Genomic DNA, 26664 nt, shown 5'->3' on the forward strand with positions numbered 1-26664 from the left:
TGTAATGCCATTGTACTAACGACTTGTACAAAAATTCCCTTATTTGGATTGATCGAGTGAATTTGGGGCGATCTTCCCAAAGCCCTTCCCATTCTACGTGCAAAATGTATTCTCCCAAAGACTTGTTGCCATCGAGATCTATAGTACGGGGGAGTAGCAGAGGGAACCACTGCAATAATTTTGTATACATTTGAGATTGTAGCCTTATTCCCTGGATTAAAGCTAGCAAATTTTTCAAAAGAGGTAAGTCTCTAATTGCAGCATATTTGTTCAGGGTAGCCAGAATCCAGTGCCGGACCTGGAAGTATTGAAAGTGGGCTGATTCATGTATTCCTGATTCTATTTTACATTATTTAGATGGCTTGGGGTTTAAGCCCTGAAAAATATCCCATAATCTTGTGCAGCCAGCCTGTTTCCACTTACTAAATGCCAGTGCTTACAGATCCGGTGTAAATGAAGGGTTAAAAAGTGGCGTTAAGGGCGAGGGGAATGTTGTGAATTGATATTTTTTAACATCTGTGTCCAAAACTTTTTCGACCAAGCTTGTGATGCCACTCTTGTGGATATTATGAGGGTAGTCCCTTTTGGGGAGCCATAGGGTGTCTGAGATGTGGCCCACCTATCGCCCGATCCATTTAGACACGCCTCTTCTCCGAATCTTTACCCCACCAGTCCTTCACTATTCGAAGTTGTGCAGCTTGATAAAATATTTCCATATCTGGAAGGCCCAGTCCTCCCCTATTTGTTGGTGTATTTAAAACATCATATGCTACCCTAGGAGATTTGTTATTCCAGACAAATGCAGATATCACCCTGTAGCTTTTTAAGTTGGGGGGTGGGGGGGTTGGAGCACGAATAGGGAGAGCTTGAAAAAAAATAAAGCAGTTTAGGAAGGATTACCATTTTTATTGTATTTATTCGCCCGGGCCATGAGATCGTCAGCGGGCCCCATTCACTTAATTGACCTGCTATTTCTTTCAACTATGAGGGGTAGTTCGCTTCGTACATCCCACTTAATGTAGAGGTTACTGTGACGCCTAAGAGTTTATTACTCGTCCTCAGCCAAATTGTGTTTGTACGCGGAGTGTCTGTACTTCTTCCAGGGAGAGAGAGATTTAAAATTTCAGATTTAGTGTGGTTAAACGCTGCAGTATCTTTTTAGTAGATTGGGGTATGTTTTAATTGCAGTATGAATTGTAAGGTTGAACATTTGTTAATTATATTGCTGTTGAAGTTGTTGGAATTGTATTCTGAAATGTGAATCTGAAATTGTAATGGATCTGTTAAATGTTTCCTTTTATATTATGGTTTTTAAACAATGTTACATGTACATTTGTACTGTGGGACACAAAAAAATAACTAATAAAATTTAGTATGGTTAATGTTTAGACCGGATATCGAGCCATAATTCTTTAGGTCTCGTGCAACTGAGGTCAAAGTTCTTACCAGATCTATTATAAACAGCAACATATCCTCTGCAATGGCCATAATTGTATGCTTGATTTCTCCCCCCCCTCCCAAAACCCCCCTCCCCAAAACCTTATCCCTTGTATATCTTTGGTTTGGCAAACCTTTGCAAGGAACAGCTCCAGACAGATGGCACAGAGCAGCAGTGACATCGGACCAACCCTGTTTAGTTAATCTTTGAAGTATAATCGGAAGGGAGAGTTGTCCGTTAATCAGAAGGCTGGCCATCAGCCTTTTGTCGTTTACCTTTATTTTCTCTTATGAAGCCCATCATAATTACTGTTAGAAAAAGTAAAAAGACCACTCAACCCAGTCAAACTTTTCGGCGTCGAGAGATTAGCAACATGGTTGTACCTTTTTTCCTAACTTTTTCCAAAATGTTAAACGTATGTCTAATAATATGGGCTTGCCAGTGTTTTATGAAGCCAGATTGGTCTGGGTGTATAATTGTAGGAAGTAGGCTCTTGATCCTGTTAGCCAATGTTTTGGAATACATTTTTTCATCTATATTTGGGCGATAGGATCCACATCTACCCGGGTCTTTCCCAGGCTTTGGAAATAAAACAATTTTTTGCCTCTTCCATTGTGGATGAAATATGCCCTGACTGTGTGAACGAGTTATATAAATATACTAGTTATGGGGTCCGTACCGTCCAATAAGTTTTATAGAACTGGGTGGAGAAACCGTCCGGGCTTGGAGATTTATTTCGGGGGGAGAGAGTTTATAACCCCAAGTACTTCTTCTGAACTTCTGTCCCCCTCAAGGCTTTCCCAGTCCTCCAATGTTGTTCAGGGAAGATTGATTGCTTCTAGGTACGCCGCCTGAGTTTTTTGGTCTGGAGACTGTGACCAATATAAATTAGAGTAAAAAGTGTGAAATTGCGAGATAATTTGGGATGTTTCTGTGACTAATTCCCCAGAGAGGTTTGGACAGACTGAATTGTTTGAGAGACTACCCTCTGGCATAGTTGTCTGGCCAACAAACGTTCTGCCCTATTAACTTTAACATCATGTTTTTGTCTGAAGTATAATGAACTTTTCAGCTTTTTTCGCTTGAAGTAGATTTAATTTTCCTGCCACCATTCTGTATGCTCTTTGGATAGAGGAACCAGTTTTTGTTTCCATTTCCCCCATTATTTGTTTCAACTCTAGCTCAAGTTCTTTCTCTACGGCTGTTTTTTGTTTGCCTCTATATGCCGATTTTGCTATAAAATGTTTGCGAAGCATCGCTTTAAAAGCGTCCCAAGTTATATTTGCTGAGCTTTCTTGCATCAAATTAAACTCTAAGAACTCAATGATCATACATTCAATTTTATTTTACACTATAGCATGCCCCAGAATTTCAGATGGGGAAACGCCAAGCCCAGAACTTCTAAGGTGCCCCAGCTATATCCAGCTCTGTGATAAGAGGCGTATGGTCCGAAAGCAAGATTGCTAGACATGAAATGTGGGTAATCGATTCCAAAGGTGGCTTTGAGACCCATACATTGTGTATACGGGAGAAGGTCCAGTGAACATGTGAATGCAAAGTATATCCCCTTTCCTGCCGCTTTATTATTGGCCAGACCTCCACCCAAGCCAGACTTGCAAACTTTTGTTTGAGTTTTCGATGCCATTGATTGGAGAGTAGGTGGCCACACTGCGATCTCGGAGGGGGTCACCAGCCAAGTTAAAATCCCCCTCCCCGAAAGCTTCCAATAGTGTTATGGTGGATTTTGAAAACCCTTCCTGACCAGTATTGGGAGCGTAGATTGAGGCCACTGTTGGGCCCATGGCCAAGACTATAAGACCTATCGACCCTCTTACTCCTACTTCGCGTCCCCTTTCCTCCATACTTGTGGGACATCTCTCCGTCCTGTGGGACGGGACCGAAGGACTTTGTAAAAAGCATACACATTTTTCCAAAAATGTGTCCTTCCTCTCTTTCCTGCGTGGGGCCCGGCGCACGGCCGTAACCCCGCCCACCTTGGCTCCGCCCCACACATCGCCCCTCAGTCCTTTTCTCTGCTCGATCGGGGCCGGACGCACTTGCATCCTCGGAAGATTTTCTTCCCTGTTTTCCTCTCTGGCTCTCGCTAGCGTTCATCTTCTAGTCTGTCTTTTAAATTAGACTTTCCAGACTGCTCTTCGTGTCATCGTCTCTTCGCGAGAGCGGATCCCCATCCTCTTTGTTTAGAGTGTTTGGGTCCGGAACACCGCTGGGACTCCTGTTTTTACTGTGACTCCCTTTCGGTCTGGGCTCTTCAACGTCGGTTGGAACGGTGGGAGGAGGTGTTCCGACGCGCTCCTCCATCTCATTTTCAGGCGTTCACCGATGAGAAGAAGAAACGCCCGGTAAGCTCTTTAGTTTTCAGAGCACCCCGGCCGGGGGATACCTTCCTGGGTTCCTCTCGAGCCGGGAGGGGCGTTGATCGCTCTGTCACCGGGGTTCGCCCTGAGGTGCCTGTCGGGCCTAATAATTCTACCGGAGTTTTCTCCGAGGGTCTCCGTAAGGGGCCTGTGTACACCGGAGTAACTTCCGAGGCCCCTCCTGTGGGGGCTGTGTGTAGACCCAGTACTGCTGAGTCACAGGGTACCGGAGCTTGCTCTGAGGCCTCTCTTTCGGCTTCCCTTAAAAACAAGACTGGGGTGCGCCCCGAGGCCTTGGCTGGGCTTGTGTTTACCGAACGGATGTTCGAGGCCCGTGCCGATAAGGCTATTACCAGACCTAGGCCCAAGGTCCCTCGTACAGAGGCTAAGGCTACCAGCAGTTCTGAGGGGCCGGGCAGAGCCCTGTAGGTGAAAGCGGTTTCTCACCGTTCCCGCTCTTGTGGTTATACCAGATCTGTTGAGGGGGCAAAGAAGCAAGGTTCTTCTTTTATCGGCACTGCCGAGGTCCTTCCTTCGAAGGCTCAGTTGGCGGTTGGTATGTCACAAACATTCCAGGCCTCATAGTACCGGCTCTGCCGAGGTTCCTTATGTTAAGGCTAAAATTAAGACCCCTGATCCATCGACGGGGACCCCTGCCTCACCTATTCACGTGCCGCAGTTCCCCTCAGATGAAGACAAAATGGCATCTGTTCCCGCCACGACCACGGCGGCCATTTTAGGTACTACCCCCTACAACTACGCCATCGGCCTCTGGTGTAGGGTTCGGTCCCTTGGGTGAACATAAGGTCAGTTGTGCGTATCCTTACCGGCCTGTTTATGATTGGAACGCCCGGATGCCTCTTCCGCACAATGTTTTGTTGCCTGCAGGGGCGGCCCCTTTGATTTATGTGGATACGTCGGCAGAGGGCCCGGCGTGGCACCCTTCTCCGTTATGGCCCTGGATTTGTCCACCTCATGAGAAGCCTCCTCAGGTTCCGAAGCAATCTCCTGAGGACGCTTTTTTCAGTAAATTTCAAGAACTTATGCGCACCGACCCCATGAGGGAGTATTTCAAAAGGCTTTTTAAGGAAATTTGTCCACCAGCGCCTCCGGCTCCACCCGTTCCTCTGGTGGTTCTGCCGACGCCTCCTTTGCCCGTGGTGCCTGCCCCTGCTCTTCTGCCTTTGCCACCATTGTCCCCAGTGGACAAGGCAGTGCCTGACACGGTTCAGCAGGATCCTGACCTGTCAGATGACCCTCAAGGCGAGCAGGACAACAAGGACCTTCCCCGCTCTGTTGGAGCTTTTCATGACCGGGTACTGGACATAATGAATTTCTTAGATGTCCTGGTTCCCGAGGCACCTGCTCACAGTAGGGCGTGCTTTCTGGGGCGTTCACCCTGTCTACTTTGGAGCGTACCGGCCTTTTCCTGCAGAAGGATGTTTTGGCTGAGGTCCGAAGAGTCTGGGAGAAGCCACATTCAGGACTTTTTCGTCAATAAAAAGATTGACGTGAGGTACAGGCTGCACTCTTCGGAGGAAGTGGCCTTGTCTTGTCCGCCTCCCTCCTCCACAGTGGTGGCTGCGGCCACGTTGCAGTCCAGACCTGCAGCATCCTCTTCTGCGACGGCTACTCGGGTCTTGGGAAAGGAGGACAAGCTCCTGGACTCCCTAGGGAGGAAAATGTTTGCCAATTCGGCCTTGCAGCTCAGGCAGGCCAATGCCGAATTGATTTTGGCGGGAGCTAACATGCGGATGTGGAAAGGTCTGTCGGAGTTTGAGGAGCACATTCCGTCGAGAAGTTGGAAGATTTCAGAGGTGGCCTTTCCGATGCCAGGGTCTTGGCCCAGGATCTCCTGGAGGCTGCGGCTCATCACGTAGACACCTCGGCTCGGGGCATGATGCTCAGGGTTGATACCTCGAGGCAAGCGTGGTTGCATGCCACTAAGTTTTCGAAGGAAGTGCAAGACAAGGTTTTGGACCTTTCATTCAATGGTAAGGAGCTTTTTCATTCTTCTACTGATGTAGAGCTCAACAAAACCAAGGATAGCACTCAGACGGCTAAATCATTGTCTGTTCTGGTTAAAGCTCCTTTCAAACCTCAGAGACCGTTATCGCAGAGTCGACCTTCTTCTGATTTCAGGGGCTTCCTCGACCGCAAATCGCGCAGAGTGGACACTCCTGAGGGAAATAACCGCCGTATACAACAGCGTATGCGATATTTCTCCCGCTCCTCAGCCTCCTCATCAGGTTCAGGTGGCACCGCCACCGATAAACCTGCCAAATGAGGTTTTTCCGTGCTCGCACGAGACCCCGGTGGGAGGACGCATTGTGTCTCATTGGGAGGCGTGGCAGACCATCACAGAAGACGGATGGGTCTGGTCAGTCGCTCGGGCGGGCTTCCGCTGACCTTTACCCCCTACACCACCCCTCCTTTTCAGCTGTCGGGCTCACCCTCCCTCAAGGCTGAGGTTCAGAAACTTCTGCTCCTCAGAGCTGTGGAACCCGTTCCCCCTTGGGGAGCGAGGGGAGGGCTTCTACTCCCGGCTGTTTACGGTGCCCAAACCCAACCAGGCTGGCCTGCGCATCATCCTAGACCTTTCCCAGTTCAATCTTTCCTTACCCCAAGAGAAATTCAAGATGATCACACCCGGCCATATTCGCTCCTCGTTGCAGGCGGGCGATTGGCTCAGCGTGGTGGACCTTCAGGATGCGTACATGCATATCCTGATTTGGGCTCCACACAAGGAGGTACCTCTGTTTCTCTTTGGGAGAGGAGCACTTCCAGTTTCGGGTGCTTCCTTTTGGCCTCAGCTCGGCGCCACGTGTCTTCATGAAGATGTCGGTGATTGCGGCCTATCTTCGTCTTCAGGGTATCCATGTGTATCCTTATTTGGACGATTGGCTTCTACGCAGCCCTTGTCCGCTGGCGGCAGCGGGCAACCTCCAGTCTCTCCTTCAGCTCCTGTTCCATCTTGGGCTGTCGGTAAACTGGCAGAAATCCTCCATGACGGTCTCTCAGGACCTGATTTTTCGGGGTTTTCGTTGGAACACGATCGACTGCAGAGTATACCTGACCGGGGTCAGAATGGCAGATCTGTTGGCCACGTGTCAGATGTTTGCGCATTCGGAGAGTATGTTGGCCTGGTGGATGCAGAGGCTTCTGGGCCTCATGGCCTCGTGTGTGCTGGCTCTTCCTCTTGCTCGTCTCAAAATGAGACGGACCCAGATGGCCCTTCGGAATTCATGGCGTCAGGCAGTGGACACAGACTCCATGCGGATAATGATTCCGGATTCCATGAGAGTAGACCTGGACTGGTGGTCATCTCTCAGCAATCTGTCTGGGGGTGCGGGGTTTCAGGACCTGGTCCCTATGGTGACGATCGCGACGGACTCCTCCCTCCTAGGGTGGGGTGCGACGTTAGATCTCTTTCAGGTCTCGGACCTCTGGTCGCCTCAGGACAAACTCCTGCACATAAACCATTTGCAGCTTCTGGCGATTATCTTGGTGCTCAAGGCGTTCAGACCGGTCATTGTCAACAAAGTGGTCCGCATAAGAACGGACAATGTGGTGTCAATGTATTACATCAACAAGCAGGGGGGAACAAAGTCTCTCCCCCCCCCCCCCCGTGGACCTGTCCATCGAGATTTGGGAGTGGGCCGTGCTTCATGGTGTCTGGCTGCTTGCAGTGCACATCCCGGGCCAGCTGACTGTCACAGCAGATGCCCTCAGCCGGCGGACAGTGGTCAGCTACGAGTGGGAGTTGAAGGCGGAGGTCCTCTCAGGGATTTTCTCGCGCTGGGGCACACCGCAGGTGGACCTCTTCGCGACGGCGGCGAACAAGAAGCTTCCTCTGTATGCCTCCAGAGGGGGGGGGGGCTGGGAGCCTCCTCTCTGGGGGATGCTCTAGAGATTCCATGGCACAACATGAGAGCTTACGCCTTCCCGCCTCTGCCTCTAGTTCACCGGGCAATTTGGAAGTTGAAGAACTCGGTGAACTGTTCTCTTCTACTGATAGCCCTGTGGTGGCCGGCCAGGTTTTGGTTCTCAGAACTCCAACACCTGTCGGTTCATCTGCCGATCAGGTTACCGGTAACTCCCGATCTTCTCCACCAGGGGGAGCAGCAGCTGTGGCACCCCTCCCCACAATCGCTCAGCTTGGCGGCTTGGTGCCTGAGTTCAGGTCTTAAGAGCATCTGAATTTGTCTGCGGATAACATGCGTGTTATCCAGGCAGCCAGAAAACCTTCGACCAGATCTCAGTACAAGAGTGAATGGCTCAGGTTCTGTCATTGGTGTCTAGAGAAGAAATTGGATCCAAGGGGGGCCACGGTTGACGCGGTGTTGTCCTTCGTGTCCTCCCTAGCAGTCTCAGGGGTTCATGTTCTGTCATGCAGGACTTATCTGTCAGCGGTCTCTGCTTATCTCTCTACGGATCAGTGTTCGTACTCTCTGGCTAAGCCAGTGGTAAAGAGGCATTTCACTGGTTTAACACGCCTTTACCCTCCAGTTCGTAATCCGCATCCACCATGGGACCTGAATGTTGTCCTGACGGCGCTGTGCCATAAACCCTTTGAGCCGATGGTTACTGTGGACCTCAAGTACTTGTCTTGGAAAGTGTCCTTTTTGGTCACTGTCACATTGGCAAGGAGAGTGAGTGAGATCCAGGCATTGTCGGTGGAGCATCCTTTCTTGGTTTTTCACAAGGACAAGGTAGTCCTTTGAACTAATCCGGCTTTTCTGTCGAAGGTGGTGACGGAATTCCATTTGAATCAATCGATCTCCCTACTGGTGTTTTTTCCGAACCCCGCCTCTGAAGCGGAGAAGGTTCTACACTGTCTTGATGTCCGAAGAGCTCTTAAGTTCTACCTGGATAGGACTTCCGAGCTTAGAAGTTAACTTTTTGTGACTTTCGGCAACCCTCAAGGCAAACAGGCGTCTAAGGCAACTATTTCTAGGTGGATTGCCGCCTGTATCACAGAGTCTTTCATTGTCCAAAAGCTGAAACCACCTAAAGGTATTCATGCACACCTGGTACGGGGCAAGGCAGCTGCGGTTGCTTTTCAGAAATATGTTCCCTGGGAGTCCATCGCTAGAGCAGCTACTTGGGCCTCTCAATCTGCTTTCTGTAAGCATTACTGCCTCGATATGAGTTCTAGAGCTGATGCTCAGTTTGGTCAGGCTGTGCTGAAGAACCTTTTTCAGTAAGGGGTATTTCCATCCACCCGTAGTTCCTGTAAGGAGTGCTTGGGAATCCTCCCACAAGTATGGAGGAAAGGGGACGGGACGTAGGAGTATTACCAGGTTACTCACCGTAGTGACCACTTTATTACTCCTAGTCCATAGTCCCCTTTCCTCCATACGCCTGCCCGCCGTCCCCTCTAATAAGGTTCCTCTGTATTGGTAATGGGTCTCTGACCTGGCAAAGAAAAGGACTGAGGGGTGATGCGCGGGGCGGAGCCAAGGTGGGCGGGGTTACGGCCGCGCGCCGGGCCCCGTGCAGGAAAGAGGAAGGACACATTTTTGGAAAAATGTGGATGCTTTTTACAAAGTTCTCCAGTCCCGTCCCACAGGACGGAGCGATGTCACACAAGTATGGAGGAAAGGGGACTATGGACTAGGAGTAAGGTGGTTACTACGGTGAGTAACCTGGTAATTGTGCAGCTTCCTACGGACCTATGATATGTGGAGCTGTTGTGATCGCTATCAACACCCCAGTCAACTTGCCTGCAGAATTTGACTGTATCACCAGTGATTGCCTGCCTGAGGTATGTGTCTCTTGGAGCGCCACCCAATCCGGTTGATGCCCCAAGAGTGCTTCTAGCTTCCTGTGTTTCGCCGGGGCATTCAGGCCCCGAATATTGAGCGTTAAACACTTGAATCGTTTTCAGAAACAAATTGAAATTGTACCGTCTGAAGAGCAATCGAACCCAAAATTCTTCAAAATCCCACTTGGATACCATACACTGTTCCCCTCCAATCCCCTTCCTTGGGAGCTACCCTCTTCCCAAACATTTCCCCCAACCCTCCCAAAGTTGTCCCCAAACAAAGTCCCCTGGTGTGAGCCATGGTGTCTAACCATCCCAGGGGTACGAAACCCAAGGCGTGAATCAACTTTATTCCCAGGGCAACGTGTGGGGCAACCTAGTTCCCCCTTCTGTTGCCTGTACAGATAACATTCCAAGATGGTGTGCTCGAGTCCCCTGCACTTGGTAGTCCTTGTATCTGTCCTTGATACATCTACATAGAGACGACCTCAATAAGTCCCTTTATTCTGGTGGTGGTTTGGTGATGGGGACTCTAAGTCGGGTTTTCCAATCTCCTTGTTTCGCCCTTTCCTTCCTTCCGTGATAGGTTGCAATCGACCATTCCCAAAGCTTGCGTTGTTGGGCTACTCGCCTATCCTCCATCTCTACTGCACCTTCCGTTTCTTGATCCTCGATTTAAGTAGGGCCATACCTGCTTCTTGTGAGGTTATCGTATGTTGTCTGCCCTCTAAGGAAAAAGTCACTCCAAAGGTAAACATCCACTTATATTTAATTCCTCATTGATTGGAGTGTTCTAACTACCGGCTGCATTTCATGTCGTTTTTGGAGGGTAATCTGCGAAAGGTCTTGGTAAAGTTGGATCTCAGTCCCATTGAAAGTAATTGTGGATGACTCCAGTGGTTTCCTTAGGATATGCTGTTTTTGCAGCTGAGGTGCATGCTGCCAGGAAATGCTGCGGGGGGCCCAGCGAGTCAGTTATTTTGAGGCCTGTTCTGTGCAGCCAGTCTAGCAGACCATTGGCTGTTTCATTGCTCGTGATTAAGTCAGTAAAAATGTGGGCTACAGTGTCCTTCAGTTAAGCATCATTGATGGATTACAGTACATTTCTAATGCATATATTGGAGCGTTGTGTTCTGTTTTCAAGATCTTCACACTGTACCTCAAGATTGTGCGTTAGTCTGGCTAAATCTTGAAACACAATGTCAGATTGTTTGCGCTCCCATGTTAGTTCCTGGATAGCCCTTTCATTATTGTCAACTCGTTCCCCTAGGGAAGGAAGTGAACTGTTGAAAGGAGGCTAAATATTTGTCCTGAAATTCCTGAAAACTGAATGCAAAATTTTCTTTACAAGCTGCCATCTCGGAGTCAAGACTGGTAGGCTTCTCTTTGGGGTTAAGTATCGGTGTGGTTTTTACTAAGGGTTTCGCCTGGCCCAGTGCCCACAATTGTTGTAGTGGGTTCGCATGGGTCTTTTGTGGGTCCCGCTAGGGTGGGGCTTCCTTTCCCCCTCGGCATGTGCTGTTATGGGAGCAATACCTTATGACCAGTGTTTAATCTGCTGAGGGTCTGCTATCCTGGAAAATACCATGCATTCTTGTTTTGTATTGCTGAAGTCCGCTTCTGGCCCCCTATAGCTTTTTATATGTCCACCATGTGGTTTCAGTAGTGAACGTTCCCGCTTTACACAGGGAGCCGCAGTGTTAAAATTCATTTAGCCACTTATTGAGTTTGGTGATGTACCGTCCTAGTTTCGAGGATTCTGTGAGCGGATTCCAGCCTTTTGAACTTATCCTTTGAAGAAACCCCCTATGAATATTGCAGACTCCTCTCTGCGAGCTAGGTAAATGCTCACGTTAGGGTCCCTCTTTCCACAAGGGCAGGCGACACCCAGATTAAGTGTCCTTGGTGCTAAGCCTCTCATTCACATTCTAGGGGTGAAGATGGTGATCAGCTGTCCCTTGTGGGGCAGGGTGCACTCCACAATTACCACCCCTTTGATTACTGACCTCTCGGTCTGCGGGGCACGCCCCTCTGTGAGCGTGTCCTCCACCCTGCTTGCACCAGTCCACCACCACTCGAAGCGAAATGTGCCAATATATTGACCCTCACCGGGTGTCAGTCTGCACCTGTCCCTCTTTTCGTTGCTGGCTTCTTTTGGCTTTGTTTGCGCCACGCCAAAGGTCTTCAACTTAGCTTCTCCTGGATCCTGCAGGCCTGGGGTGGTTCCCCCGGATGTTACTTTCTCAGACTGAGTGCTTATTTTGAGGACCGAAGCTCTTATAATTTGCCAGGTTTGCCGGAGCACACCGCATGCACGTCTTTAGGGTGCAGCGGCCATCTTGGACTCCTCAGAGCTTTCTGAACATATTTTAACCACCAGCAGGTACAATGCGGTCTGGGTCTGCTCCTCTCAACTGTTGGGCTTCCATGGTGCTGACGGTTTGACATCAGGGGCAGTAGTATGGCGCTGTTGCCTTACTATGACACTTTAACCTTGGTTCCTTTTTGTTTTTACCATGCTGCCTGGAAGCACCACTTGTTATTTTTTCTGAGTCATGACGAATCCGAAGTTTGGTTTCAAAACTTGCTGGGATTGTAGGCTGCAGAAGTCTGTTCCGGGCCACCCAGATGGTGTTCCTTTTACTGCCTTGGGTGGAAACGTGACTGACTACAACTCATCAATCCATGCACTTGAACGGCCTCTGGTCTTCCGCCATAAAGGCGGAAAGTGCACTCCCATTGAAGGGTCTGGAGATCCAGCTCTTCCAGGGAGTATGTGGAATCCTTCTTCCTCCTACTTCAAGAAGAGAAGTTATCACTTCTGCTCCAGGGATAATGATACCACTTCTGTGGAGTCTCCACATTAAGAACACATTCCTCCCAGCTCTTCCAACCCGACAGACTGGAAGAACTTCAAGCACTATATGGGGGACATCTTTGCTAGGTCCCTGGTGCCAGCGACTTCACTGCCGGAGATTGAGCAAAGGGCCCATCATGCTTAGACAAGCTGTCAGCGGTACCTTTTGCACCACAACTATACACCTGCTGGCTCGGTTCAAGGTGCTGGTATTGGAGACTGCTCCCTTCAAGCAAAGTGTTTAACTCTTGGGCGTTGAAGCCACACCCTTGGCTTCAATGCCGGCTGATGGTGGTGACACCTATTTGGAGTTTATGCAAGTCTTGACAACCCAGTTTATTTTTGATGGCGAGGGAAATTGGGCCCCTTATAGAATGGAACCTTTGGTTTCAAGTGAGATGAAGGACATTTCCAAAGTGTTTGTCGACCTGGAGAAAGTTCTTTCTAAACTGGATTCTGTCCTTGGGGCTGCTATTGGTTTGGGCACATCCCTAGAGTTGAAGTTCATGCAGCCCCATGCCCTGGCAGGCCACATGTGTCCTTTCAGTAAACTGTTGCTTTGGTTGTAGACTCATTGGGTTTGACAGCGCTGACTTAGCTTGTTTTCCAGTTTTATGTAAATGACATTTTAGACCAGAGTCCCCAGAAAGAGAGACATCTGCCATTAAATCCCAGTTATGGCTGCATGGAAGATACTGGTGCAGACTCCGACTGAGGGCTGGGATTTATCAAAGCAGCATTGACCAGCTCCCACAGATCCAGGCATCCACTCTGGGTTCCAAGTCTGCCACTTTCCCCACCTTGCCCATGGAAATGAAGAGCAACATTTTGGATGCTATTTGTTGCAGGGTGCTTGCTTCAGGCAGCCTGTATTTGAGGGCGGGGTATTCCCCCCTGTTCCCTGGGTGAGTGCACAAACTGCTTGTGGAGTGTAATCTGATGCTGCAGATGACTACCACATTCAGGAGATGAAGGATGGGTTTACCTCCCTGGTCAATGTCATGAAGAAGGCAGCACATCAAATTGTGCGGTCTGGACAATTCTGGCTGTCGCTAGAATCAAAGGTGCATGGTGTGTCATTCACAGACAATCCTTTATGCAGACCCATGATGTCTATGCCAATCTTATGACCTGCCCTTCATTCTCAACAGCCGTTTTTTTTTGAGTCACTGGACATGTTCAAAACTTCTAAGGGAACAGCCAAGTTCCTTGGGTAAACTGTTCAGCGCCAGCGTGTATCTTTCTGCTAAGAGTTGTTCTTTTCAGTCCCTTTACTTTAATATTGCACACTGTGACAGTTGCCATGCGGCTTCCACCAAACGGACTCTGCAGCATTCAGAGTAGAGTTGTCATGCAATCTTTCTCGGAGTTGTGGTGCAATCATTCCCAAGACCTAGCACAAAGGCATTGACCCAAGTCAAGTGAACCAGTTGTGTATTGCTTTTACTGCGTGTTGTGCAAAACTCATTCCAGAGAAGTTACGCAAATGCACTGACTAATTCAAGTGATCTCAAGCCATTTCGTTTGTACTTTGCTGTTATACAAGACAAATGATGCCATATGAGAACCTTTTTTTTTTTAGATTTCAAACCTTTGGAAAGTAAGTTACTTTTCTTTTTCGGCATGCTTTGTAATTCCCAATAACTGCCAGTTTCAATCTTTCATGATTTCTGCTTTACTCAACCAGCAAACTTTTACTTCTTATAATTTTGGGGATGATCGAGCCATTTAAGAGTCCTTCTTAGTATTTGCAAGCTTTAGATGTACAGTAGCATATCAGTGGTTAAGTAGTATTAAAATGAAACGCAATGTATAGTAAAGAATTGGATGATGACTATTCCCTACTAATAACTATGCCCTAAACCATTAAATGAGTGATAGCCAATCAGAGAGACTGTTCTTGAAATGTTTTAGTCTAGCACCCAGATTGACAATGACCAGCCACGACTGCAGCCCAGTGTTGCTCAGAGCATTAGTAGAATTGCTTTAAACCACACGGTTGATCATGTACAGAGGTGCACTGCACATGCGCCGTGTTAATCATGGTCTATATCTTCATGACCCTGTGGCTAGAGGGGAAAACCTACAATTAATACTCAACCCACCCCAACTGGAAAACCATAAATCCCCAACCGCCAACACACGAGTGCCACTTTCTACGAGTCTTGTGCCCAACCCATATTTTAATCTTCCAGACTCGCTGTAATGAGACGTTCAAGTTAAAATGTGTGCTATCGGAGCAAATACGCTATGTAAGCAATGCTTACTGCAATCCTCTTCTTCTGCGTTCCAATCCAGGGGTGATCTCACTCCCCCTGCATCCCCACCTCCACGCCCCCTCACTAGTGTCTCTGCAATGGTCTTACTGGTAACCTATAGGTCTGCATTGGAAACTGAGGGATTGTACTGTACTGCAACTATGTGATCTTGAGGAAGTGCTGATATCTTGTGTGTATTAATGCATTAACAGCTTCAATTGGCCCGCTTTACTTATAATTATCTGCCTTGTACCATCCACACCACATTCTGCAGTGTTGGCTTCATTTTCTAAATTCACCACTTGGCCTGGACGCCAATAGCATTCATTTATTTTAACCTTGTTTTCCCACAAAAGCGTTTCAAACAATAATGCAATGAATTTAGAAGATTTCTCTTCTTCGAATAAAGTCTTTGGCCTCAGCAGAGATTCTTTAGCGGGTCACTCGAATACTAGGTCTCTCTCACATGGATGGGAAGGGGGGGTGCCAATCTATTAGAAACATCTAACTGTGCTTTTCGATCTCTGCCTGCCATGAATGCAGCTGCTAGATTTGTGACTGGGAATTCGAAATATGGCCACATTAAACCAGTATTTACTTGCATTGCCAGCCATTTGACACTTGTATCCTTTTCAAATTTGGCTGAATTACCTATAAGGTCCTTATTTTATGTCAACCACTTTACATCAACATGCAGCAAAGATATTCTCAATATTCCAAGATTTTGGAATTCCCTTCCCTCCAGCTTGTGCTTGGTTCCACCTCTGTCACTCATTTGTAAAGTCTTAAAGACCTTTCGGTGTACCAAATATTTTTGTTTAGTCTAAAGTTTCATGATACGTTTTACTGTCCGTTCGAAATGCTTTACTTATGAAGCCATGTGCATTCTCCTAATGCAGGAAGCGGCTAAGCCAGCGCTCTTCGCGTGCCCCCTCAGCACCCTTTTAAAGGCAATATTTCTTGCCCAGCAAATTGTTTCCAGGACTGCGGAGGCCACACCATCATGGCCGCCGCATTGTAAGCACCTGAGTGCTCTGCCTCATCGGGCAGCCTGCCCTCTGATTAGGCCTTCATCACTTCTTCTCACCCTATCTGAAGCCAGCTGGTGAAAGCTGGCCCACACTAAGGCCCCTGTCTGATCCTGGCCGAGCGTGGTGCACTACTCTTGAAATTCTGCTACACATAAACACACCAGTAAGGTAATTCCTCACTCGCTGATCCTGCACTGGTAAGCCTCCTCCAGGCACTTGCTTGCCCCATCCCATCAACACCAAGACCCACGAACATGCAACATACCAACCATAAAGCATATGTAATGACCACACCGTCACAGAAATAGACTTTAAATGCACCTACAGCCCCCGAGCAATGATGCACTCGCCCTGCCCGACACCAATTTGAATTTAGCTGTGTTGCCAGTCTGCATTACCAAATTGTATTTAGCTGTGCTCTACCCTGCATTGCCAAATCAAATTTAGCTGTGCTGTGAATTCAGCTGTGCTCCCACATGGAGCCATCCTCACTCTAAGGCCTAGGCCTTAGACTCGCAGACCACACTCCAGTAGATGAGCCATAGGTACCCCTGTGCACCTCCGACGCTCATGCCAGTAAAAATGTATTACTAACAGTCCGCTGTCTGTGCCATGGTCCCCAGCACCCCCGCCAGTCCTCTCTCGCACTTGCCTCAGAGCCTTATACTCCACCCACACTCAATGCACTGAAAGATTAAACCAAGAGAGTGGCTCTCTGCACTTACTCCAGTCTCAACTGACCAGGTGCACTTGACCCTCCCCTCCCGTGTCTCTCTGTGCATTTGCTCGATCCGTACGCAACCACACCTGAAGATAGTCTGTATCCCCCCCCCCTGTCTTCACCCCTAATTGTACTGTTAAAATTGCAGAATCACTGTCAGGCCTATTTGCTTTATCCCATACTGTTAAATGTATTTTATGCACTTACTCTGCCTCTGCAGACTATTATCGTCTCGGATTTTCAAGGGCTCTGAGCAACTGTTGTATTTTCCCTGTGTTCCCACACTCCTACAGTGCTTTTAAACACTTGCCTGTGAATAGGTGCTATAGAAATAAACAATACCACTCCATCCTGGCCAACCTTGTTCCTCCCCACCGACGTCCCCTTTGGTCCACAAAATCACTCCAACCCCCCAACCGATCCTCCAAACACCCACCCTAACCCCGCAGTTCCCAGATCGCACCCACCCAACAAGTCTCCTACAGCCAATCAGGCGCAGGACCCTCTTTACCCAGCTTGCAAAGCACTGCAGTCCGGTACCGTATCAGTCTCCCACATGCTGATCATCTCTGCACCTAAACCAGGCCCGTCCCACTGGAGACCAGCATCAGCAGGAAGCTATGCCCCTCCCATAGACCAGACCACAAACACCTCGCCAAAACGGATTACTACACACTACCCTCTCCAAAATCCCAACGCTGGACAAACAGCCTCCACAACGCCTTGCAAGAGCGGCCCACTCCCAAATCCATGGGTGTCGCCACCCAATTTACACATCCAAATAAGGAACGATAGGCTTAGCACAAGAACCATTAGAGAGATCCCCTCCCACCTCCCAGTGCCCACGGCAAGGAGCAATGGGAACCTCCGTGTAAAATCTCACGCCAGCCACGCAACCACTAAGTTGCATAACCAATATGCTGAGGAATTCACAATCAGCCACAATAAACCAGTCGGCCACAACCCCAGGCTCTCAATGGAGAGACAACCTAATGCCTAGCCCCAGGAAACAGCCAGCACCCTCAAGCCTACCCACACCCACCCACCCCAGAACCGCAACAATACCCTACACTACACGGAGCCCTCATCAATGGCAGGTCCCTGTCCGCTCATGCACTGGACATCAACGACCTAATCAGAACCTTAAACGTAGACCTATTGGCTATTACTGAAACATGGTTTCACCAAGCCTCTGGCCCGGCACTGTGCTTAGCACTTTCTGAAGGTTACACTATCCTCAGATGTGATGGAACACTCTCTTGGGGAGGGGTAGCCCTCATCCCCTGGGACTCCCTCCGGATAAGACACTGCAGCTCCTCTACAGAAGGCCACTGCAAATGGTTATCAGTTAAACTTCTCACTGCACCTACGGATACCATCACCATACGCATCCTATACCGCCAGCCAGTCCCTTCGCCTACCTTCGAGGAAAACCTCATCCACACCATAATGAAAAACATCAATCCCACCACTAGAGCGATACTAGTAGCAGACCTCAACCTAGGCCTCTGACGCATCAGACCACACAGCAACAGGTGTTGCCAACGCCCTTTCAGACCTAGCATTCAAACACTGTCACAATAGCTGACCTGAATAGCCAAATCGCCTCAAACAGTCCCTGCCCTTGGTCAGGCCACTACGTCCTTGCCTTTACCTTCCCCTCATTCAAACAAGCTCCACCCACCCCACCATCACTGCCACCAACCTTGTCACGAAGCTCTAAATAAATCTCCAAAGAATCTATCTTCCCCCCCCCCCCCCTACCTCGTGTCCCTGACTTTGCAAAACCTAGCCTCAAATGACCCTAAAAAGTTTACTGAGATCTGCACGAGCACCTTAACCAAAGCCATAGACTCAGTAGCCCCACTCCTTCTCGGAAAAACAAAACCCACAGACCTCACAACCCATGGTGTGCCTCTGAGCTCCAAGAGCTTGGCTCTCGGAAAAGACTAGCAGAAGGTATCTGGGGGGGGACCTGCAGGACACCCCAAACTGGCCATCAACAAGATTGCAAAAGAATACAAGCAAGCCATCTGGACAGCTAAAGCAACAATCTACAATGCCAGGATAGCCAAAGCAAATTCTAATTTGCAAGAACTACTCCAAATACTGAGAGAACTTGAGAACCCCACATCACAACCCTCACCAAATCAACAAAGAGGAAACATGGTGCACGAACATACAGAACGCTGTGTGCCAAAATCTGCCTACTCCAGAAATAAATCACAGGTAAATGAACCAAGACAAGTCGCATCAACCCCCTCGCTCCACCATTTCACACACTGCACCCACCACCTGCTTTAGAAAAGTCATAGCTAGAAACAGCCAATATCCTCAGCCTGAAGCCAGCATGTTTATTGTACAAAGCTCCTGGGAGCAGTTACATGGTGTTGCAGGACCAAACTAACCCAAGTCAATACCACATCAGTTCACATCTTTAAGACTTTTTTGCAACAGTTAAAACACTCCCAAATACTTTATTGAAATCCACCCCCCAAACATGATTGGACACAACCCTCTTCAAAGAAGTCGCATCTTTTCCCAATTCCTAAGTTTTCATTGGCCAGGTTATCTCAATTCTCTTAAGATTATATTCACAGCACACCTCTTATGATTCATCAGTAGTAGGTCATGACGACAACAGATGGTTAAACATTGGCATTGAAAACATAATTTATTACTAGTAATAACTGGCCTAAGCCGTTTAAATCCTAACTCTTGATTTGCACATGGCTCGGATGGACATTTCCTGCAATATGAGGAGGCAGGGTAAATTATTTACCTTCGTTCATGCTAGCTCATTTCCCCGGTTGCCTTGAAACTTTCCAATATACTAAGCTCCCACTTTATCGCACAATTGGAAACTCCTAAATAGCTTTAGGCACCAGCTTAACGAAACTCCCTTGGTAACGCTCTCAAACAGCAGGAAATATTATTTATTTTGTGCATTTGTAAAATATCATTCAAATCAATGCCATCCCGGTGCCTTCCCCCTGCTTGGTAGACTCACCAGTCGGATCTTATGGCTTGCCCTCCTGCCGTTACAAGCTCTCTTCCTTATGCAGTGCCTTGCGTAGTCTACCAGCGGCTCTTTGTGGCTCTACTCTGCTCCCCCAGCAATGCTTCTCCTACAGCTCAGGACTCCTGCTACCGCTTCCCGCTGTGTATGCTCTGCATCTTCTAAAGGGTCTGGAGCGCTTTGCTTGCCACGCTGCTTCTCCACAGAGGTCTGCTTTCACCCAGCAGTCTGTAGCCCTGCTTCCACAGCTGACTCCATTTCCATACGACTTCCTGCTTTTAAAGTTCTCACCACCATGATTGGTCCAAAAATGACTAGACCACTCACTGTTGAAACAGTAGTTCTGCATTACTCTTGCTGGCATCTTCCCCGTCCCAGTACACAATGGATGTCTATGGGTTAATAGTGAGGATGCGATTCTCTAGTTGGTCTCGTCCCAGTACCAAACCAGTGTTTCTTGGGGAATGGTTTAAGGTAAAAACAGGGAGGGAAGGTACTGAAAATAGCCTATAAAGGCTTGTTATGAAAAGGAAATGTGGGGGTAGGGGGTAGGATGCATGTCTCACCTAATGACGTCTCCTCCACCTAGGTGCTCCTCCCTCGCATCTCCACCGCTAGGGTCCGGATCCAAGAGCAATGGCCTTTCCCTGTCCACCCGAAAGGAGGATACTTGGGGGGGGGGGGGGGGGGGGGGGGGGGGGGGGTTCGGAGAGAGAGGGGTTAAAGTGAGGACGCCCTCTGGTTCCTCACACAAGACTTACCAGACCAAAAACACGTAACACTATTTCTGCTGCTGCTGATCGTGAAGGCCGAAGTCACTCATTCACCTACTTTTCTGCTGTCTGAAAAACCTGTTTAGAAGTCAAAAAGCATTTTGCAAGAAAGCCCTTACCACTGTGTTCTGATTCATTCTGAAAAGGCCACTTATGAGATTTATGAATTCCACATGTATTTATATTAATGTGCAAACATGTTTTTACCTTTGGTGGATTTAATACTTTATCTTCCTGTGCGCGTGCAAGCAAATATGAATCAGTTCTGAACAAAAAGTAGAACTCCCGCTCAGCGCCGCACCACCAGTCATCAATATGGCGCATGCAAAATGAACCCCTTATTAATGGGGGCCCTTTCTGACCACCCCATCTTTCCCCCCTTTTAGTTTATACTTAAATCGTAATCATCTTCTTGGGGAACATCCCTAGAACCATCTCACCCCGGTCTCAATATGGGCATAATCTTGTGCTGAACAAACCCAAATCGTCCCTCCCCATTCCCTCAATCTACCTGCTGCTCCACACAAGCATGGCCGTTTGGTGGAGGACACAAGACCGCTTCAGTTTGAGTACCCATGTGGGATGAAGTGGTTGTGACCTTAACCTTGGACAGGGTCACAGTCCTCATAATGGAAACTGTCGGTACCTGGGCAGATCAGCATTGTAAAAGTATTTGGTAAAAACAGAAAAGAATTAGAAAAAAGACAGAAATAGGCAAAAACAACTTCATAGCGAGGCTCAACCAAGAAGGTACCCTAAGAGAAGAAAAAGTTGATCCATGACTTGTTGGTGAAAACAGCCTCGGTCTCCATGATAGCGTTCAGTTTTTGCAAGGCAGCAATAGTTCTGGTGCTTTTGATGATGCTGCTGAAATGTAGTTCAATCTTCTCCTATTTTGCAACTATTCCTTATTTTCGCTATCAAACAGTCTTTTTGTCTGTATAAGGTGATTAAAAGGACACAGGGGGCTCAGGGGACAAAATGGGCAGAGGTGGCTTTGGAAGGGCCAAAATTAAATGTTCTTCGGGGATCATGATAATGGTCAAATGAAGGGTAGACAGACTGCACACACCTCGCCTGGGTTGGAGGCAACTGCCTGTGTGCTTATCTAAAAGTCCAGAAATTATCCAAAAGAGCAGCCGTACCTCCAGCCATATCTGTGGTGCGTAGCCTGCGACTGCAGTTCCCATTTGTGCAGTCACTGTGCCATCACCCTTGCAACACAGAGAAAAGTCGGTACGTGTGAACGGGTATTTATGGCTCCTTGAGCCACATAAGATACTGCAAATGATTTCTCCATACTGTCCCGCACTCATTTGTGCCACCCTTTATTCTGAGAATCCACCCATTCCTCCAACTTGCAACTCTTCACCCCTTGCTCCCATCGATTTTTAGAAAAAATAGCTTTCAAGGTCAATTGAACTCTTTGAACACACTTAATATTTTTGTGTTCTGTACTCTCATCATTTGAACATTCCTCATCACTTGGTATGATTGATGCCGTAATTGACTGCCCACAAACCCAGCACAAGTCTAGGTGCACCAGGCATAGCGCATCTGCCACCTCTAACTCACTCTAGATAAATTCCCTAGGAGCACCAGAAAACATGGGGATGACGGAGCAGATGTAGAAGTATCCTACGGATCACTCTCCCCACCATCCTCATATGGCTATACCATATGTAATCCGCTGCAATTGAATTCATTGTCATCAAATGGATTATTATTGGCATTTCTTTTCACTCTTCGGACACCCTAAAACTAGGCCATTTTAAATTTCCCCTTTTTTTATACTAGTTGTCTTAACTCAAGGACCAACCACAAACAACATTAATTTGTATACAGTTTACTATCTTAGACATTAATTTCCCTATAAAAAAATTATTAAATTCCAGCTCTCTATTTGCACCCTCCTTTACATTGAAACAAATGGTGAATCCCTAGGGTGTACTTAACTTCTATTCTTGTTCCTGTGCAGGTGGAGGGCTGCTGGTAACCCTTCGAGTATCCCCCAGGTGGATCCAACTCTTGTTGCCCTTAACGGCAGCCAGAGCTGCGAAGATCACTGCGGCGTCCCATGGAAACGCTGTTCATTCCAGCGATGCATGAAGGTGCGAAATAGCTGTGTCTTGTGCTGATCATCGGTAGTCTCGCCGTTTTCTCCCGTTGTCTGTTGGTGAGAAGACACAACCTGTGAAGATATAATCGCAACACTTTTCGTACACCACGACCAATCTCAAGCCACTGGGAGACTGGACAAGCCATAACAATTGGATATCTGAAGTTACTGCACCTCCTTATGTCCACAAAATCAATATGGAGCTCCTTGAAAGGACCAGAGGGCCTGCGCAAGACCCCCCACCACCCTGGCCGACCACCTGCTATTTCCAGGATTTAACTCTTCACACACTACACAATTCCCTGCAAATCTACTCACTTGTCTATGTAGGGTAGGGATGGAGCAGTCCTCCAGGAGATCTGCTGTGATTTGTTGTTTAGCTATGCAACGGGTAATGTAGTTCTAGAGCCAAAAGAAGCTGCTCTGCAGGCCTTACTAATTTCCCCACCACTTCCTGTCTCCAAAGCAAATCTGTGGGTGAGGAGAACACCTCTTTTTGCAGAGCTCCTGTTCTTCTGTGTGATTTTTCCCTTGCAATTCTATAATCTGGAGCACCGAGACTGCGGTGTACGGGGCTGGTAACTGTACTTGGGGCACGGTTTCCATCTTCTGGGAATCTGTGAAAGGAAAATGTGTCACTTTGTCTGCTGCATCATTTCCACTGGCTAAGTTCACGCTTAAATTAGCTGGGATAGCGGCACAGCATGCTGGACAGGGGACTCGTCAGACCTCCTAAACTCTCTTCTCTGCCATCTTGATAACCCAGAATGGACAGTGGAGGTGACATATGCAGAGTCAGAATAAACGACTGCCTTCACCTTACACATTTCTAGCGCCTCTTGAGTGCTGCCACCAGTTCCGCCGCGTGTGTAGAGTAATGAGATGGCAACCGCCTCTTCAGTCAGACCCGGTACTCCCCATCCACAAGGCCCACGACAGTTGTACCCATATGCCGGTTGCCTGGTTGATGGCCAAAGACCATCAACATACACCCCCCAAACCCCGGGCATACTTTCACATTCACCCTTTTCCTCATGTCCCTCATGTGACAAAATCGTGAACAATATCGTTTGTTTCAATGTGACTGGCTGAGGCGTATTTTGAACTGCAGTGGCTCTCTGGCATTACCTTCTTTTCCTGCGGGTGACATTACTTGCCCCAAATTGATAAGGTTGGATCGATGCACAAAACTGTGCCACTCCCCACTTCTGTGCCTGAGAGAACCATCCTGTTCTTGATTACTACGGCATCTAAGAGAATCGAAACAATGGCGCCTGGCGTTACTTCCTGCGGCACATGAGGCTGAAATAAAAAAAAAAACTCAAAGGATACACTCCAGGCCTGATTTCTGATTCCTAGGACCGTACTCGATAAAATCATTCCATAAAGAAACAATGCTGCATGCATGGGAACACCTCCCCACCCCAATCATGCTGCCACTACAGTAGGTCTGAAATCCACACTGCTTCTCTTACTGGATACAACCATGTGGTCGAGCATACACTACCTTCACGGAGAATGGTAACTGACAACCGCAACTTGCTTAGGATGTCTCTTCCCAAAATATTTGCTGGGGTGTCCGTAAAATGCAACAAAGGGGCTGATAATTTTTGATTACCCACTTTTATACAAAGAACTTCAGTATAAGGAACTGACGGGATAGCCCTAGAGATTCCCTTTGTCCATCGTTTTCGTCACATACCTGCATGCCTATCTGGGGTTCCTCTTCTGGATCTGTGGTAACAGACAGGCCTGGACACATCAGAGACCCCTATGGGCTGTCCTACTCCTGATACATATTGGCACCTGGGAGAGAAAAAGTGTTTACCCTGAAACACTTGCTGCAGTGTAATGTGAAACTGTTCCTAGGGAGAAAGGATTCTTATCCCATGTCTGCAGCACCAATGCTTGTGCTGGCATGGTGTGTTCTCATGGTATGCCGTGATTATACCTAATAAAAAATAGAGAATTACATTTTAACGAATAAATAATTGTGAAAAAATACTGTTTTTAAAACCCAGGTGTGGGTTAAGGGGTTCAATCTGGTGGGAGAGGGTTGGGTGGGTTATTAAACATGGAGAAACGGGGGTCTAGAGGGACCCCCATCCCACCCAAAAAATCTATTTTCCGGTATTGTGGGTTTGTTAAAATCGCATTGATCCGTTCTCTCGAACATTTGCAACTTTTTCCATTTTAAGTGGTAATTCATTCACCTAACATTTTGTGTTGGCCCCTTCAATGGGTCAAACGTGTCATGCTTCCCACCAACTCCCCCCACCCCCCTTCGTTCCCGTATTTTCACTGCCGAGACCCCCTTAACTCCCAAACCCCCTGCTCCCCTCTCCACTCCTCCCCTTTAAAAATCCCCACCCCCTTTTCACGCTCCATCGCCTTCATGGTACACAATGTTTTAACATCCTGCTCCTGCAACACCCCTGCATATATTTCAATTTCTGAGGCTTGTTAATCAGCTTAGAATCACATGCTGTGCATATGGCCCGACATCCAGTGGTAACCGCAGAGTATTGCAGCTGGTCTTTCGGGGACCTAAGGGGGACGTCGGCATAGGCCTGTCTGTAACACTATCCCTATCGTGACGTGTAGTGTACCCAAAATCCCTCACGCGCCGAGGTCCCTCAGATAACGGGGGACTTTCAATGCCTAGGACTGCGGTGGACTTCGACGCCTAAACTCCGGCAGCAGAACTGTCCACGTGGCCGGGCCCTCTGGCCAGCCTACACAGTAGGGAGGGTGGGGTTGGTGTGGTCATATCCTTTCACTATGTCTCTCCTCTTTCCTCCATCTTTGCCCTCTAGGTCTGGTCATCTCATTTATTACCTTTCTCTATGGAAAGGACTCCATTTAGGTTTTGCCCCTTTTGTAGGGCCAGATACCCTTGGAAGGACGAGCGCGATAAGTGCAATAATTCTCTACCCCTTGACCACAACGAAGCGCGGTGCATGGCTTGTAGACTCCTTCGACCTAAAACGCTTAAGAAGCGCCACGTTAAGCGGTGGGCCGCCTACGGCATGTCGCGGGCTGGATCTTCTTCCCCCACCGCCGCACCCGCCGAAAGTGACGGGGGTACGAGTGATGACAAGGCATTGATGTCTGATACCATCGACCTCACGATGGACACCTCTAGGTCCACCACGCCAGTCACCGAACCCACTAGGCCTGACATGAGTCACACTATGGGGAAAACACCCGGCGACCAGGGCGTACAAAGTCGCCACACTAAACGCACAACCCCTCCCCCGGTTTCTACAGTACCGTCGAAACGGGTGAAAGCGCCAACAAGACCTCCGAAAATTTCGACAGAATCCTCTGATCTTCAAGATCAACAGCCTTCCCTGCATCCGCAGCAGCGTCTTGCGAATGGGCCTTCAAAAAAATAAGGGTTCTACTTCTAAACCACATTCGGCCATCGAAGCGCGCTCGGCTGATGCTCCAACGCCCTCGAACGCCCCGGTAGGGGAAAAATCTACTGCTAGGCCTCCTAGTTGCCCGGTAGTAGATAAATCTACCGGTAGGCCTCCTAGTCATATGGCACGCCCCACTTTACTGGACATCGCTGAAAGCATCGCTAGAATTGCTTCGGCAGTGGGGCTGAAAGGCCAAAAGACGCAACTAACCACAAAGAGAGGGCCGCGGACACGTCGAAAGACACGCTGCAACACCCAGATGCTTAAGTTGATTACGAGGAGAGTCAGGAGCCTTTGGCTAGCTCTATGGGGTAACACATTATGGCACCATAGGGAGAAAAAGGAACATTTTCCACCCATGGACCCTTCTGGTTCATCTAAACGGACAAAAGAAACATTTTAAGGGTGCATGGACTGTTTCTGAAAGTTGTTCTCACTTTCAGAGCAACCTACTCCCAAGAGAGCATGGGAGGACCCTCCTTGTGCCAGTTTCTAAAATTCCTAGAAATTTTAGACCGTCTCAAGAACATTTCACTTCTATCCACCCTGAAGATGAGATCCAGATGGACACTTATCAAGACATTTATGATGAGGAAGAGGATACTACCTTCCTACAAGACTACACTGTGGATGACCGGGCGGATCCCATGGAAGGCTGGGAAGTCACTCACCAGGTTGAGTCGGAACCATTGGCACTCCCTACTCACAACCAGGACACAGATGTCCTATGTTTGGATTCCCCTCCCTCCACTCCGGCCTGCCAGGCTTCCCCGGTGGATGATCAGATGGCATTCAATGCCATCTTAAGAAAGGCGGCAGATTATTTTAAAATCGCCACCCAGGAGGCCCTACCCTGAACAAGATTTTGCAGAGGATAT

The 26664-nt window shown here is 48.3% G+C and overlaps 1 protein-coding gene across 3 annotated transcripts in view; it reads left to right on the top strand.

Moving 5' to 3' along the window:
• The window catches only part of CNIH4 (cornichon family member 4), a 156862-nt gene that overhangs the window by 110086 nt on the left and 20112 nt on the right, over positions 1–26664 (top strand). The window lies entirely within an intron of this gene.

This window comes from Ambystoma mexicanum, chromosome 4q (genome assembly GCF_040938575.1).
Source record: "Ambystoma mexicanum isolate Mex_15411 chromosome 4q, UKY_AmexF1_1, whole genome shotgun sequence".
NCBI classification, from domain to species: domain Eukaryota; kingdom Metazoa; phylum Chordata; class Amphibia; order Caudata; family Ambystomatidae; genus Ambystoma; species Ambystoma mexicanum.